Genomic DNA, 18,024 nt, shown 5'->3' with positions numbered 1-18,024 from the left:
CCGCCCCTTTCCAGGTTTTAGGGATATGGGCACCTCGTGCAATGCTGTTAGCTATGTAAGTTAGGTAGGGTACCCACAGACCCATATTCGCTTTGAAGAGGTCGGCCGGGATTTGGTCCAACCCAGGTGCCTTCCCCCTCTTTGTTAGCCTCAATGCATATTCTGTTTCAGCTTCGGTGAATAACAGGGTCGGATTGCCTGATGTTATAATCGGCAGCATTGACACTCTGGACGGGGAATCATGGGCCACTGTACAGAATTGGGTAGAGTAATGTTTGATCCAGTCTTCCGGGCAAACATGGTTTGATGGGGTACAAAACTCGCCATCTTTACCACTTTTGACGATGTCCCAAAATTTGACATGGTCGTTTGATTTACTAGCTTCCAGAAGGTCTGCCCAAAACTCGTCTTCCCATTCCTTTTTTGCCACCCATTGAACTTTTTTATACGCTTTCCTTGCCTCTTTAACAGCACAGATATCTCTATTTTTAACTTTTTCTATGAGGTTGGTGTGTGCATCTCTACATGCTCTATTATACCACTTACTTCTTGGGGGGTTCAAGTGTCCGATGTTATGGTTACATGGTTTTGATAGGATAAATTTAAGTTCAGAAAAACAATTATCATGAATACCCATCAGTTTTTGTAAAGCTTCCTGGTCCTTTTCAACAGCAATAGACTTCATGTTAATTAGAGCACAAGTCACTACCTTTTCAATGTTGGTCTGGATCATTACATCGTTTGAGATTAGTGACCACTTCACTCTCCTCCGATCATTTGATACCGTTATCACCCCTTGCCCCCTAGGATCGGGTTCCATTGCTTTTATCTGATCACACATTAAGAATTTCAAGGACAGGGGGTTATGGTCACTCTCAGGTCGTGTTATGATTTCCATGTCATTGATAACATTCCAATGTTCCATTTTTATAAAGATGTAATCTATGCGACTCTTTCTTACGCCATTATCAAAGGTAGGGTTTGCTCCAAAATCTGATTTTGTGCGACCGTTCACAGCCCTTAAACCCCAAGTGAGGCAGAAGGAAGACCAGTTCAAGGCCGCCTCCGTTGCTTTGACTATGGTCTTGTTTGAAAGTTCAGGAATTTTCCATGTGACATCTTCTTCGTACCCCCAATTATCCTCTGGCTGATACAAAGGCTCAATTGTGCAATTAATATCGCCAGCTAACATAATGAAGGAGGCTTTATCCCAGCCCGTTAACAGCGTATCCAGTTCGCCGATCAAATTGGGGCATCTGCCACCTGGGAGACCCCTGGAATATATGTTAATGATGAGCATGTCCTGCCCCCCTGTTTTGCTCAGCCTTACAACCAGTATATCAGGGTTGTCCACATACATTTCAGAAGCTGTAAACCCCCAGGACTGTTTAACCCATGTGGTTAAACCCCCAGACGCCCGCCCCTTTACACCTTTTACTGCTGGTTTAAAAAAATTAATATAGCCAGCCATGTAAAACGGGGCTGTAGCCCATGTTTCCTGTAGTATCACTACCTCATAGCTACTTATAAACTCCGACCAGTCGTCAGATACCAGCCGTGCTTTGACTCCAGCGATATTCCAAGACACCAAATGTGAACTTATCAGGTCTATCTCTGTAGGGCTGTTACCATCAGTAGACGGGGATTGTGGGCTCGATAGGTGGTTGTTTATTAGTTCTACTTCTTCTACAATCGGGGTAGTGCCTTTAACCCCAAGAAAACCCTTTACTGGCCCGCTAGTTTCGTGAGTTGGGTGGCACTCATCTACCAGTTCTGGGGTGGAGATAGATGAGGTATGGACTCCCTCGTCTTTCACCAGTGCTAGTTTGGGTGACTTGTTAGATGCACGTAGTCAGTCAACCCATTCTAGATCAGACAGTGCCTCAAAATGGTTGTAGAGGGGGGGGTAATATGGGGGGTGATATATTACAGGCACTATGGGTCTTCCCCCTTTGACTTTCCATGGGTTATATCCCGTTCGGCTTCTTTGATTTATATAGGGATAAAAGTAGCCAAGATGTAAAGTCTGGACATCTCCCAAACGGGCAAATCTAGCTTTCCGTTGGATTCTATCCACTACCCATGGATCTCTAAAAGAAATTAAGATGCAATCCCCTTCTAGATCTTTTTCTTCTTTTCCAACCCAATCTACTCTCCTTACATACAAGATCTCGGTGGGGGACGACGGAGGGAGTGGGCGATGTTTATTCAACCAGAACGTAACCTTGTTCCTCAGATCCACCTGGGATTCTCTAGTGCCCTCTTTGAGTGGAGCCACTCCTGTTAATACAATAGTGTACTGAGCCGCTTCTGGGGGTAGGTTGACTCTCTGGGATTTATGTAAGTTTTTATTATCTAACCTCCTGTTCTTATCTAGGTTTGGTGTTTTATTATCCCTATTTGACACAGGGGCGCCTGCTGTGTTGTTTATTGGTTGCTTTGGAGCGGTATTAGCTTTATATTTTGCCCCATAAGCGTTGTTGGCCACCGCTGCAGGTTTAACCTTCGACGTGTCTTTATTGGTGGCTCTAGATATGGGAGTTGTTTTTGGCCCTGTTAGAGATTTCTTATTAATATTAGTATTAGTGGATGACATCACTGCGGGATTTATTGTGGTTGTCCCGTTGCTTTGGATAGGACCCCCTTTAGAGACTTGGCCTCTTGGCTTAGTGCCAGATATATTTTGTAAGAGGTCCATGTTAATATTGGTTGCCGCTTCTAGGACATCTATTTTAGCGGACAATATCCTTATATTTTCTACCACCGGAAGCAATAAATTTTTAACTATAGTTTCCATTTTTGCCAGCAGGATGTCATCACTGCTAAAGCAAGTTGGACAAGGGTTAGAGGATCCTGAGTGGGCCAATGATGGACAGTACACTATCTGTGGTATTTGGATGGACTGGGAGTGGGAGGGGCTATTCTCGGAATCTATTTTAGGTTGTTTCTGTGTCTTCCCTCCCTTGGGGCTGGATACATATTTTCTTTTCCGTGGTACCTGTTTGATGATTTCTATAGGTGGGGCAGGAGTGCAAGGTAAAGTAGAGGCATTTATTTGGGAGGTTTCAAGCGCAGAAGATTGGCTATTTTCTTCTATGCTGGTCACATTACTTTTGGAGGTCACGTCCATGTTTTCGTGTAGCCTAGATGTGGGGACTTCAATCCCTTCTTCATGGATAATTATGTCGGTGTCTGATGTTGAAATGCAATTAAATGCTGCATTAGTTAGGGGACTTTTGACACGAGCCAAATCACCTATTGAAGAGCGTTTACCAGTAACTAGGTCCAGAGACAATCTATGTTCAACCAGTTCAATTTCTTTTTCCAGTATACCGGTTGCTCTCGTAATAAAGGCATCTAAAGGGCCTGAGACTACCCCATTCGAAGTTTGAATGTGCACTAGACGCTGTTTTCCAGATCTAAGGGCCATTTTGTAAGGGCAGGTATTTGAGCCTCAGAATACGCGTTCGCGAGGATATAGGACAGATATTCAAGTGAACTGGACCCAACCCAACCTCGTTTACCCCCCTTACTCAACCTTGCGCCTGGGCGATTCAATGGGTGCTTGCGAAGGACCCACTGACCCCCGTCTGGCGGCAAGGAGGAAAATAGAGGGATACTATAAGTTGGGGATTGAACAACAGTGTACAAAGGCACAGAATATCAAAGGTTCTTACAATAGTGTCTATGAGTCAATAATAATACCTTGTCTATGCCGCAACGTAGGATAAGGGATGTTAGGGGGTTGGCCCGGCCCAGCCTCCTCCTGCCCCGGACGGCCACAGACGGTCCCGCCCTTGTCCCGGGCTTCTCCCGGCGCCCTCCCGCGCGCTCCCGCGCAGCGGGAGGGTCACGTTGTTTATGTAGTTGGGAGAGTAAGGAGTAGGGGCGGAGCCGGCAGGGAGAGCAGCCCAGGTGGTGACGGGCGCGCGGGGGCTCCTGGTCCTTGGAGTCCCCCGCTGGAAGCTCGCAGCCCTGCCGGACAAGGAAACGCCCAAACCTTCGCTTGCTGGACAGCTGTTGACAAGGCTGTCAACCGCGCAGCGGGACCCGCGGAGCGGGTCCGGCCAGTCGTTGCGGTGACAGCGGGGAACCCAGCGGCAGCTTCAGGCAGGGAGCCGAGCTCCGTCCACAGGATACAAAAAGGGTGAGGCTTGCTAGATGCCCACTACTCCTTAACTGCATGCACACCCATCCATAACTGGTTTCTGGTTGCTAAATTGTACCACATCGACATAACCCATGGGATCCTACCTGGTCATGACCAATGCAGATGTGTGCCTATATTCCTGGCTCTTTCTTTACCTCTTGTTTCCGCCTTCTCCAATTCTCTCTTCCTTCTTGTTTCCTATCTTTTTGCATCTCCATCTTTTTCCTTCCTCCCTCTTTCTCTTCCCTTTCACTCCCGTTCTGCCCCCTTCCCCCCTTGGACGTGTGGGTGTTAATACGAGTATGGACTCCTTGCTTGTTTATTCTTTTCCCCTTTGTACTCTTCTGTCACATTTCACCTTCCATTTGATCCACCCGTTATCCCATTGAATATTTTGTATGCAATTTTGGATCCACAAGCAGTCCTTGATGTTGTGCTTTCTCGCCCTACCAGTGTCCCTGTTCCGTGGGAACTCAGCATGTCATATGGCCAGTATTTTATTGAACTTTTTTACTATAATCTTTCATGCTGTACTATTGCCTCACAAATGGCATCTCATGTTTCTCACCTTCCATTTTTCATAGTGTTTTGTTCTGAATAACCAATAAAGAATTGTGAAACAAAAAGAAGCAAAGAAATCTTCACAATTGTGAAAGATTTATCTCACCAGTAGTCGCATCCAACTCAATCCCCATCTCACAAGACCTTTGCAACAATCTTTCTCAATTCTTCAGCAAAAAAATCTTTGCCATTTACAGTAACTTCAACCCGCGACTAGACTTGAAAGACCTTGTCAAATGCCTCCTGATCTTATCCAAAAAATCATGCTAACCACATGCCCCGTCATCACCCCAGAAGAAACTGCAGACTGTCAGGTTTGCAGAGTGCGAGTGGTGCGAGCGGCCAGTGAACTACAGTTATGGCCGTCTCCTGCTCTGGCACATGCGTAGAAGGCAACAGTGGAGCTTAAGAGCCAGCAGCTCCCGAGCAGAGATGCTTTGCGTTCTTGTTCCGGGAAGGCTTAGTTCACTTCCGGGTTCCCTTCTGCACTTCTGAGCCATCGCAGCTCCTCCCAGGTTCACCCTGTCTTTTCGGGGTCCTGCTTCTAGACGTTCTGGCTCCTGACTCTGCTCTTACGCTCCGGTTTCTCTACAACCGCATAATGCTCCTGTCCTTTGGAGAGTCTTCTCGGCTTTCTCGCCCTCAACATGGTAGGCTCCTGACCCCCCTGGGAGGTTTGCTGCTTTATGGAAAGCAAAGCACAAAGAACCAGTTGCATAGCTTTATATAATATGCAGCACTTGCTCGTTGTTTCCTATTTGTCTAATAACACTGCCCTCATACTTATCTGACAGAATCTCCAGGTTCATGGAGGTCTGATTTTCCTTTATTATTTTACATTAATTCCTGAAAAAAAGATAGGAATAGATTTGATACCCTGTTGTTAAAGTGTATACGTTTTTGGGCATGTCAGAGAACCAGCAAGCTGTTATTGCTTGTTTTTAAAGTGGATTTCAATGATGCATTCCTTCTATGCCTATCCTCTAATTGTACCTAAACCTGGAACCTTTCTGTTTTCGTCCTCATTTTTTCTCCCTTCTTCCCCGAGTTACTGTTAGTACTTTGACTAAGTTGGATACAGTGCATGACCAGGGGAAGTTGAGGATCTTTTCATCATTTGCATGACGTTCCTGAGGAAACATGTTTAAATCTGACACTGCCACCATGAAATCTACCCACTCAATGGAACTACAACCCATCAGCACTATGCTCACACCTATTCAGAATGCCTCCAACTCTTCAGCAACCTCCAAGATGGTTGGAAACAAGCAACTGTCCTCCCTTTGCTGAAGAAACCCTCTACAAACCCTTCAATACTCACCAACTACACAACTAGCCCCCTGCTTTCATAGAGAAAATAATCAATATACACCTCACCGAATACCTCAACAACCACCAACTCCTTGACACCAATCAGTCTAGTTAGAGACCCAACCACAGCTCGGAATCTGCCCTCATCACTCTCATGACAGCCGCATGGCTCTGGGTGGAGGAGATATGGTGACCCTCATCATCCTGGATCCCTCTGCAGCAAATGACATGGACCCCTTCCCCAACCCATCCTCATCTAATGCCTACACAACATCAGAATCCAAAGACATGCACTCCAATGGATCTTCTCCTTCCTGACTGATAATATGGCCTTGTGAATTCCAACAGAAACCCATGTTCTGGTGTGAACATAGGCTTCTATTGGCATTCTCCAGGGCATATTATCAAGCCCATTATCGCCGCTTTAGCTGCAGTTTTCTGCCGCTAAAACTGCAATAGTTTTAACGCCCTGCTTGATGATATGCCCCTCAGTCAGTTAGCCTGGCACCATACACCTTTTGGAGTATGTTTGAGATAAACAAAAAAGAAAGGAGAGTGGGACAAAAATATGCCTCCTTTACAATCAGCTGTCCCTACAGTGAATTTACCAAGTGCAGGTCCACGATGCATGGTTGATCCAAGTGAGGAATATCATTGGTAGTAGTTTCCCCCAAAACAGTGTGGGTCTACTGGTACTGTAATCAGGCGGCCTGTACATGATGAGCTGTCTGGTTGAATATTTCCAGTGGCAGAACCATTTACGCTGTTGGACACATGGTTGTTCCATCAAAGCTATTGAGCTAGGGGAACCATGAACTCAGCAGAGTAGGAGCACAAATAATTTATGGATGAGCTCTCACTCTGCCAAACTCTTAATGACTTCCAAAATATTTTCTTGCCTGTTTGCAGGTGGGGAGTCATTTTGAGGAATTTCGTGAAGAAAGAAAAGTTCTTATTGACAGGCAATAGATTACTGCAACCACGAAAGAGCTCTGTAAGTTGATTGTGCAGTAAATGACAGCATGGTTGAAGTAGAGGAAGTGGGTTGTAGTTCAGAGCTATACCCTAATGCTACAACTCACTCTAACTTTACTCCTCTGTTCCTGTAGAATATCTTAAAACCTACATGGCTTAGTCTTACATGTAGGTGGCTGAGTTAGTGTCAAACTAGGTTCAGTTATGCATATTTTGTGGCACAGTTTTCCATTTAAAAGATTATGAATGTCCTGATAATCTTTTTGGGCCGATTGAGTAATGGTGAGACCCATTTTTACATGTGTGTTGGTTTTAATATAGGGTCTGACCTCCTCAGATATTGCTCTCTGGGATAAGTGGTACTTTACTGTCTAATACTTGCTGCTCATGATGATAGCGCGGATATCAAATAGATGGCAGTTGCAGTGGTGAGTCTGCATAGGTTTCAAGCTCCAGAAGCCCTCCAGGTGTTAAAACGAACAGCTGGCTTTGGTGGTGGTTTGGGTAAACGATGAAATATGTGCTCTAAGTATGAAGAAATGCCCTAATATGGGTCCTGTGATCACTGTGCCGCTGTTTGGGATTGTTTGGACTTGTTCAAGCAGTTGGAGCTAATTTAGTGCTTAATTTGAGGCAGTTTTTGCCAGTGAGGGCCACAGGCACTCTTGTTTGGGAGCCAGCACTTGTTTTTCCTCATCGATCATTTCCAAAGAGGAAAGGGGGAGAAACTACAAAATGGAGAATGAAAGAGGAAGAGAAAGATGGAGAAACCTTCACAAAAGTAAGAATGCAGGAAATGGCAAGATTGAGGTAAAGGGAAAGATGGTGTCTGATGATGGATTAAAGCGATATAAGGTGAATTGAAGATTAAGCGGCCTTGGTATTTGACGAATTGACACGTAACCAACCTGGCCGCTGGCTTCTGAGCAGAGTTTTGGGCACCGGCAATCCTTATTCTTCAAATTAAGCACAGGCTAGATTGTTCCTGTATTGAGCAAGATAAAAGAGGATGGATATCCATTTGGTCCCTAGCTGCAGAGGCACGGCGAAGAAAACAGCAATGTACTTAATTGTGGCACATAATTGATACTGCGGGATTTCTGATCTATTGCTATAGGTCTAGATCCCAACTCAGGTCGACTGAACCGTTGATACCTGTCATAGAGTAAAAGGCAATCCACTACTAGGTCAATCAATAAGGACTTACACCACTCCAAAGAACCACCTACTACGAGTAAGTTTTAAAAGTTTATTACAAAGCCAAAGTTAACTGGAGATACAAACATCTCAATATAAGGTTCAAAAGATATACTGGTATCAATACAAACATAAATTTTCTAAATGCTCTTAGTCGGCAGAAGAATATCACCAAAACCAATTCAAAGATCATCAGAGTTGCAAGAATAGACACAAGCTGTAGCTTGTGAGTCATTTACAGAAAGGAAGAAAATACAGATTAGACTGTCCCTACACTAGACTAAGTGACATCCCTACTTAGTGAAATCTTAACTAAAAAAAAAAGGTGTCAGCCGTGGTGACTTCCAAAGAAGATCACCCACTTCCCTTAGTCTTCGTTGTAAATCGATGTCACGCAGTTAACCTATCTGCCTACCCATCCGCTCTCTTAGGTTCCTCAGACCATCTGCCCTAACTCCACCCAGGGGTGCTGTCCCTAATACAAAAATCACATTTACAATAGAAACGCCCTTTAGAGACGCCCCTCACGTGGTGTTGGTTCTGGCATTTTCCATGCTGATACTCCTCTGGGCCCATCGTTAGCGTTGACCTTGCTTCTCAGGCTCTTCTCCGGCAGGACGGTACCCCCCAGGAAATTCCTGAAGCCTCCTCCAGGCCTGTGCCTGGCTCACTGATCAAAACTCTATTCATCACTCTCTTGATTGGAACCTCCTCGCACCTGCAAACAGACACTTGTACAGTGGGCCCCAAATTCCGGCCTCCACCGTATCTTCTAAGTCGTAAACCATCGAGCAGTCTCTGCAATTTATGCTTAACATGACCTTCCTCTAACTAACACATGCAGATCAAAAGAAATGACCTCATCTATTCAGGCCTTTTAGAATTACATGAAACGGGCCTGTGCACTCTGTAAACCTTTAATTTCTTAGTCTAAACAGTATTCTAACTTATTACACACAATGGTTATATGAACACTTCTATAAAATATATATTTCAGTTCTATGATCAATAATACCTTGAATTATAACAACATTAAAAATCCATATCATGTGAGAGTGTAACAGCACCTTTTCATTCTCTGTGAACTGCCATGTGGCCTACACATTTCTACATTAGCTTTTCACACTGATATATGCATTCTATTTTAATTAAACACTCTTATATATTTTCACTCTATAAATTCGACACTCTTATATAATCTTTACTAAACTGATGCAACGTGCTTGTAAATATGGTGCACTTCTACTTTTTCTTGATTTGCGCTCTCTCATAATGATTGCCAACTTTTGAGATTCATTCTAGTATTTCACGCACAATATACATTCTTCCCATCAAAAACTCAGTCACTCCTGTCTCCTGACATCACTCTCTAGATGATTCACCGCCTCTGGACTTTACTGGTTTGGCAATCACTGGAGATTGGCAATCTAACCTTATTTCCACTTTAAAGATGGAAATGTGGTTCCCTAACTTGCATCAAGTGACATTTATTCGCTCGCGACTACATCTGAAGCATGAATTAAAAATAGACAGGTGTTTACAGAAGTGAGGCACACATTATATTTAAAACTGCCATACTCTAACGATTATCAATAGTAGGCGAAAAATGCTATTAAAAATCCATTAAGGTTTGGCAGCGTCATCGTCCATACCATGTTCTTGTGTAAAAGTTAGTAAAAGGCTCATATTACTGATTTTCTAATCAATCATCCTAAAGAGAGGCAACAAATGTTAACATACTAAGCCAGAACATTATTTTGCATGGCATTGATGTTGTTATTATTTTAATATTGAGCTCAGCTCTTAGGCTGTGAAATGAGATTCTAAAAATAGTTTCTAATAAACATGGGTATGCAAAAGGTACAAACAGTTCTAAGCAGATATATATTGAATTTCTATGAGTCATATCGTAGATGTTGACTATCTAAGATGCCAGGGGTAGCGGAAGTGACAGTGCATGCCTTTTGTTCCCTGTTTACATCATAGGTTTGTCCTATTAGCCACTCAAGTGCCTCCTACTTGCTCTTGAAGTGCTATTTATTTATTGTTCCAGCTGCTGCCATCCTGGCTTCAAAAATGAGGAATGGCAGAGGCAGTACCAAGAATATCAAAGGGGAAGTCAACGGTAGCAGCTATTTGTGTAACAAACATTGATAAATTATTAAACCAGTGTTCTCAATTCTTTTTAAAGCCTAGAGATGCAATAGTGCATCCTCAGCTATCTGACCTCTATCTCTGAATGTGGTACTCGACCAAGACTTAGGGGCATATTTACTAGGGCATTGTGCCACAGGAACGTCACTTTTATTGAAGTTCCTGTGGCGCAATGCCCTGCTCCATATTTACAAGGTGGCGTTAAGCCACTTAAAGTGGTTTCACGCCACCTTGGAAATATGCCCCTAACTGGAGCAGTCCGCTGCGACAAAGGGGTGGGCAATGAGTGTTTCTGTGAGCGTTCCACCGCAACACCCATTGCTTTTTTACGCTGTCCCTTATTTGCAAGGGTGGCGTAAATATGGGACAGTGCCAAAAGTAAGACCAGGGGAAACCTGGTCTTAAACAGGCACAACGTTTTTGCTGTTTCTAAGTGTGTTGCATTCTGCAGTACACATAGAAACAGCAAATCACCATTAGTGATTGTTCATGTGCCGGAAGGAAAACATTTTGTTCTGGTTAGCATTACTTTTTTTATGGTAACCCAGCGCTAAATGTTTGAAAATCTACCTCTTCACAATAAACAGGAGCACAGTAACTTGTCCACGAGCATTTCCGAATGAGAATGTGACTTACTATGAGCATTAACCTACAGTTAATGTGGGGGATGTAGATAAACGTTACAGCTTTAGTAAAGTCTGGAGTCACTAACTCCATAACATCTGTATCCTAATCTCGGCCCGCAAAGTTACGGGGGCGCCATCTGGTCTGGTTTGTTGAACATCATCTTCTACTGTTCTATTATTCTGCAGTGTCATCAAAAATCTACCTTTTTTCTAAACTACATCTATCAATGGATAGTGACCTTTCTTGAGTGTTATTTTATTGTGTCATATAGTATCTGAGTCCTAACAATTAAACAGTACCCACATTAGCCCTTGAAAGATGGACAACCTTATCTCAAGAAAGTCAAGACTCAACTCTCCTCCTTGGCACTTCGGAGAAGTACGATAACACTGAAGACATCGGTTTACCTGCAGAATGCGACATTTGCTGGAGGGTCGTTGTTAGACCTTGCTTGTCCAGTGGGTTTATCCCTGCTGATTTTGTTCACTTTAGTACTCTGGGCACATCACCACTGCTGATCAGTGCTAAAGTGCACATGCTTTCCTTGTAAATTGTGTTTAAGTATTGATGATTCCATGCTTGGCATATTTGATTTACTGGTAAGTCCCACATACAGTGCATTGTGCGTGCCCAGGGCCTGTAAATCAAATGTTGCTAGTGGGCCTGCTGCACTGATTGTGCCACCCACATGAGTAGCCTGTAAATGTAACTCAACCTGCCACTGCAGTGTCTGTGTGCAGTTTGGTACTATAAGCACAATAATGGGACACTAAAATAGTGCCCCCAACCATGGCACAATTGCTGCTGCATTTGCAGTTTTCATAATTCATTTTCATCCGTTTAAATCTTATTCATCCATATTTTAACTTCTTTGCTCGTTTATAATCATTTTTAATCCACGTGCAAGTTTAAAGCCAATTTCCTGGGTTTCTCATATTTAAGATGGGCCATCCGTGCCTCTTCATTCAAAAATACGTACAAGTGCACATTTCATCCAAAGCAGTTTATTTAAAAACACCCAATGCATTTCGGGCCTCCATGGGCCCTTCGTCAGGGGTAAATGTAAAATCAATGTAAACAAGTATTAATATATTGTGCGCCATTATATGTAGATCATTACATGATTATCAATTGAGATTCATTTTTAACATCGATTATGTAATCCAATGCCGCGCTCAACTCAAACTGAAAGTCTAATAATGTTATCTCTTCTGGTAAAAAATGCAGTTGTACTTTAAATTCTGGTATGATTCTTAAACTTTCCTACTGCTCGTCGCATGTGTCCTCATGTGTTATTACCTCTTGTAGACTCCCCCTTTCCTTTTTAAACCCATTCACCACATAGTGGTTCCCTCAGCCCCTCAAACGAAGATGATTTCCTTCTACCCGCTTCCCCCCACGTAACTGGAACATGCTTCTCACTCTTTCTTCGCTCCCCTGCCGTGCTGAATAACTAATCAATCTTCCCTTTCAAACACAACTTCCTTTTGCAGTTATTTTGTATCATTGCATGTTAAACAGAACGGCTCGAACGCTTTCATTCTATAAACTCCCATCACATACCTGTTACTAAACATCCATCGTCCTTCCTGATCTGACAAAGAATATCCTTCCGCTATCGGAACCATGTGGTCTTTAAAGCAAAATAACCACCCCTCCTCTAAAATGAGCCTTCCCATTTACACGACGTCATCTTCACCTGCCGGAACCTCACTTGATTGGAGCTTCCTACCGCACTACGAGTACCATGCTGCATCCTAACCATTAAAGCAATGAAAAAAGTCTGTTCCAGTGTACGCATATTAAAAGCATATCGACATGTCTCTAAATAGTTCAAAACTTGCGGCGCATATCTAAACTCTTGCATAGTTCAATGTTGCATGATTCCATTACAGATTGCTTCTGACGATCCCAATAAAATAAACTTGCTGAGTGAAATGAGATGATACATCTTGCACGTGGTTCGTGTCCTTCTCTTCGAACAAATCCTTTTTGTTCCAATATAATGTTGGTGCTAACCCGGCGGAGCCAAATCATAAACAACAATTTATATGTATGGGTTGCACACCTTGATAACTACAGTTCCTCCGATCATTAGACGCTTTGAAAAAGCGTGCTCGATGGTAACGCGCCCAGCTCCCGTGGCACGTGATACAATAAGCACAATAATGGGACACTAAAATAGTGCCCCCAACCATGCAACCCATACATATAAATTGTTGCAGTTTGTTATTGTTACTGCCATGTCGACCTGGCAAGTGCATCCACTGGGCAGGGTACAGTGTATGTGAAAGGTAGGACATGTCCTGACAGTGAAATACAGTGTATTTCATTTTTCAATATTGAAAGGCTATCTGTCCAATAGGATAGAATGGGAGTTCATTTATAACATCTTATACATACAACTTCCCATTGGGACAAGATAGAAAGATGGAGTTTACTATGCCTAAACCCAGAATAAAAAAATGCATCTTTTAGTATAAATGATTTTTATATTGTTTGTTTAAAAATACCACTTTTAGATAGGGGGTATTTACTTACTTAGCCATCCTGTGTGCCTCTGCTGGTTTGTGGATTGACTGCCTGGCTTTTGAATGACAGGGGCTGCGGATGTGCATTCTCTCAGATGACCACTGGGGGGTTGATGTTGAAGAACCGGGTCAGAAACCAGCGGTGCCAGGGACACACCTGAAATCTTCGGGTTCCACCTGTCTTGGTATACAGAGACACGGAATACTTCTGGGTGGCGTCAGAGACCAAGTTTATTAGCTTCAGCTAGTAACAGAAATCCCAACAATACATCACAATGTATATTCCTAGGAGACTGTTCAAATTACTAAGGCAAGACATCTCCTTTTATACACCATATTCTCATTATAAATGTACACCCACTGCGCAAAATTCTAACCAATAGGGCACATTTTCTAACTGAGTATCACATTAACAAAAACCCAATTTACAGTAACCCAACCCAAAAGTTAATTATTAGGAATGTCCCAAATTCAATCTTTGCAAGCTGGACAAATTTATAATTGAAAAGCACAACCCATGTAATGTCAGAACATAAAGGAAACAGTAATAGATGCTGAACAAGATAAAACATGTGCAAGGAAACTAAAGGTTAACGAGGTCCTGAACATTAAGTGGCAATCTTAGACAAGGATCAAACCAAGGGAAATTGGCTTTGCGAGGCCAGTTTCAGGTGAAGAGGTCAGTTTCTCTGCAGTTCTTTCAGAGTCGAAAGAAACCGAGTTAATGTATACATGAACTCAGAAGGCCAGGTCACTTGTACGCCGGGCCTCTTTCACAGGCCTACGTGAGGGCAACACAAAATGGAGTCAGGCTCGAGAATTACAGAACCTCAATGTGTGTTCTACCTTTCCTGGATGAGTCAGGGCTGGACTTAATAGAGCTGGGTTACATTTAGAGTAGGGGGGAGGAGATTTATTTAACTCCTGAATGGGTCTGGTCTGCCTGGGACAATGCTGTCTCCACCTCCTGCCAAGAAGCTGCACCAGAGAGGACAGAACTGGTTTTGGTTGGGCAAAAAGCTTCTCTGCCACCAGAGAACAAAGGAATTTGTGCTATAAAAAGTAGGGCTCAGACCTCTAATCTTTGGACAACTGCTGAACTTAGGAACCTGCCAGGAAGAAGAACCGGGTAAGCTGGAGGAGGAGTACAGCCCCTGTTCTGTGTGCTGTTGGGGTTGGCCTGCAGTGGTTGCTTCTGTCTTGTCTAGTGAAAGGACTGGACTGTGCTTTCATCATCCTGCTGTTAGAGTTTTGTCCAGGGCTTGAAGTAGAGCTTGCCTCCTGTTGGTAATCTCAGGGATAGAAATGACTTCAAATATTACTTCTGGGAATCAAGAGGAACATTTGCCAAGGAGAAGAGCTGGAGATACTGAGGAGGAATATTGCCCCTTTTCTGTTTGCTATCTGGGGTTGGTCTGCAGTGGCTACTTTCTACCAAGAAAAGGAGACGGACTTTGCTGTGTGCTGTGTCCCCTGCTTGAGGAAGATGTCCCAGGGCTTGAAATAGAGCTTGCCTCCTGTTCTGAAGTCTCAGGGACACAAAGACTTCACCCCCAGTTCCACCTGAGCTCCCTTCCTGGGTGTTTGGACCTGCTGAGAGGTGCCTGCCAGTGTTCTGGACCTCTGGAGGTTGTTTTGGGACTAGAAACTGCAAAACTGGGAAAATCGACTCAACACCTGTTTCCAACGCATCGCAGAGGTGTGAGGTGAATTATCTGATGCATCGCCGCTGCCAAAGAATCGACGCAGTGCCTGCTCGTGGCTGAAGTGGACAAACCTTTGCCAACTAGATCCCCCCATTTCTAACAGTCCTCCTGTAGCTCATGACTTTCTAGAACCTTGAACAAAAGCACTGAGAATTGAATTTTGCCAGGGCCAACTTCTGGATATTTTTGAGGGGGTGCAGTCAGGGGTATACTGGAGTCAGAATTGAGCAAAGCAGAGGCCAAAAGGCTATCCGAAGACTTTTGGACTGTAAGAAATCCTTGTTTGGCCAGGGAATGACAATGTTTAGATAAACGACTGGCAGACATTTGAAGATATGTAGGACAGCAGACAGATTTTTTGGGCTAGCTGAGCTCTCTTCATCATTTGGGCTTACTCCTCCCAATGGGAAAACTTAGTCCCACTGAGGGCTACGACCACCCCTCTGAGAGGTGGGAGCTCTGGAATGTTTTTGTTGTTCACATAGCAGATGGGAATGCTAAAAACCCAAATGCAAGCATCTCACCTTAGGTGAGTGAGGGCATTCATCCTAAAAAGGATCGCTTCCCAACAGGGTTTTCTTATTGAGATACAGTTGCACTTCACTCTAACATTTGTTATTTCCAAGCCTTAATAGACCCAAGAAGTTCACTTTGTGATTTATATATGTGTAAAGGGGGAACTACTTCTTGCAGGTCTTTAAACTCTTATCCCTCGGACCCCCCCCTGAAGGCTATTGTTGTGTTCTAGCTGAAATCCTGCCTGGAAATATTTAGGGCCTCATTTATGAAAAGTGATGCATCGCTGCATGAAAACAGTGATGCTTCACATTTCATTGCACCCTACTTGAGACACTAATGATGAGTCATATTTACAGTATGACGCATCATGTCGCAAGGAGTTACAGATACGTCACTATTTCTGATGTATCTGTAGGCGCAAAAATGATGCATTGCTGGAGTGTGTCACAAAAGTGACGCAACTCTAGCAATGGGTCATTACTCATGGGCAAGTCCCATGTGAAATTTGGCAGGCGTAAGATATTGACGCCTTTGCATCCTAGAAGTGGGGCAGTGGAATCTAATAGATTTCACTGCGTCTCTTCTATGACCCTTACTTGCGTCGGAACACCCCCCTGCATACATTATACCTGGCGCAGGTATAATGTGGCGCAGGGGTTTACAAAGTGACAAATCTACCTAGATGCATCACTTTGTAAATATGGTGCAACAAGGCACATTTTTTTCGCCGCTGGTGCGTCACAAAAACGGACGCACCAGCCGCGCAAAAGTGACACAAGGGCTCATAAATAAGCCCCTTGGTGTATGAGCTAAGACAAGAGGACATGTCAGCCTGGATGTGGGGGCTGGGGTTAGCATGCATCACAGTTTTTGTTTCCTGCGCACTCTAATGTGGTGTTCAGAATAAAAGCAAAACATTTGAGGAACTGTTTTATTTGTCTGTAGGGAGGCCCTGAAAAAGCTTATGGCCCAGCCAGTGGCATGAATGCCTATGCGGTACCTGCATACACCAACAATTGGGTAAAAGGTTTTCGCCCATTTCTGCCCCAGTCCAAATGCTTTCTGAAACATTTACTGTGAGCCTTCCATCACGTTTCATATCGTTTGAGGGGCGCTAGTCCTTTAACAGCCAGGTACCCCTATCACCTCCTCCATCAGCCTCCAAATCCCCTCGGCTCTTTGATCCATATTATAGAATCCAGGGCTCATTCCTTGTTCAACCAATCTGCTTTATCATCATTCTACCGTGAAATTCCACAATTGGGAATAATTCAGTTGATCTATTTTCCGATCTTTAATGCCTTGATTCGTTGTGCTGTGTTCAAAATAAAAAAATGGTGCAACTCTTAAATGTCGGAAGGAGAAGCGCTGCATCAGTGGGTTGTGTGCATTGGAAGGAAAGGCGGGATATGCAGACAGTGATGGATGCATTTTAAAGCAGTGGTTAACATTACGTGTTTGCCCACTCTGGGCTCATGAATGCTGATTTGACCTTTGCACTGTGGTTGGCGAGTGTCGACGTAAGGTTGACGCACAGGGAGCTTCAAAGCTAACGCAAATCAAAGCTTGTGGATTGAACCTCCCTTCCTCCTTGCTGACTCAAGGGGGGGTTGGGGGGAGGGATGGAGGGATCCATAGCTCCAACACTCCGCGCGCACGTCTGTGTGAGGCAGTTCTTACCACAAGACTAAGCAACGCGCTGGGAAACAAACTGGCAAGTGCTACAAGAACAGCATATTCCCCTAGTGAGATAAACTATTTCTGTTAAAAATTAATAAGGCTAATTAAATAGAGAAGTTTGTTTCGCCGCCGCGCTTCCATTTCCCGTTTTTCTTTGAGCCCGTATCCAATCTCCCTCCCGCTTTTTTCTTCCCTCACAAGCTGGTGTTGTCAAGGTGTCAAGTGCACCGGGAGAAGAAAAGGCCGGGAGATAAAGCCGAATTGGTATGCGTCTTGCAGAGACTCCGGACACCGGAGATTTATTTTAATCCAGTCCATTAATCAATTTCTCTGTTGAAATTGAATTAAATGTCTTTCATCAACATCACATCCTGGGACTTGAAAACAGAGCCTGCCACCCAGGAATATGAATGAAGCTCCCTCTTACCTCCCTCCTTCCCCATCTCCTTCTCCCCTCCTTATTTTTTCTGCATTCATCTTTCCCTCTCACCAGGGCCTCGCTCCGTGTTATTCGTACTGATTTACAAATCCTCTCTTACTTCTCTCATCTCCTCTTCTTACGACTGTCTTTGCTACTGTTATCTGCCGTTTCTTCATCTTTCCTTCTTTCTCT

The sequence above is a fragment of the Lissotriton helveticus genome, chromosome 11 (genome assembly GCF_964261635.1).
Source record: "Lissotriton helveticus chromosome 11, aLisHel1.1, whole genome shotgun sequence".
In the NCBI taxonomy this organism is placed as follows: domain Eukaryota; kingdom Metazoa; phylum Chordata; class Amphibia; order Caudata; family Salamandridae; genus Lissotriton; species Lissotriton helveticus.
This window is presented reverse-complemented; position numbering follows the sequence as displayed.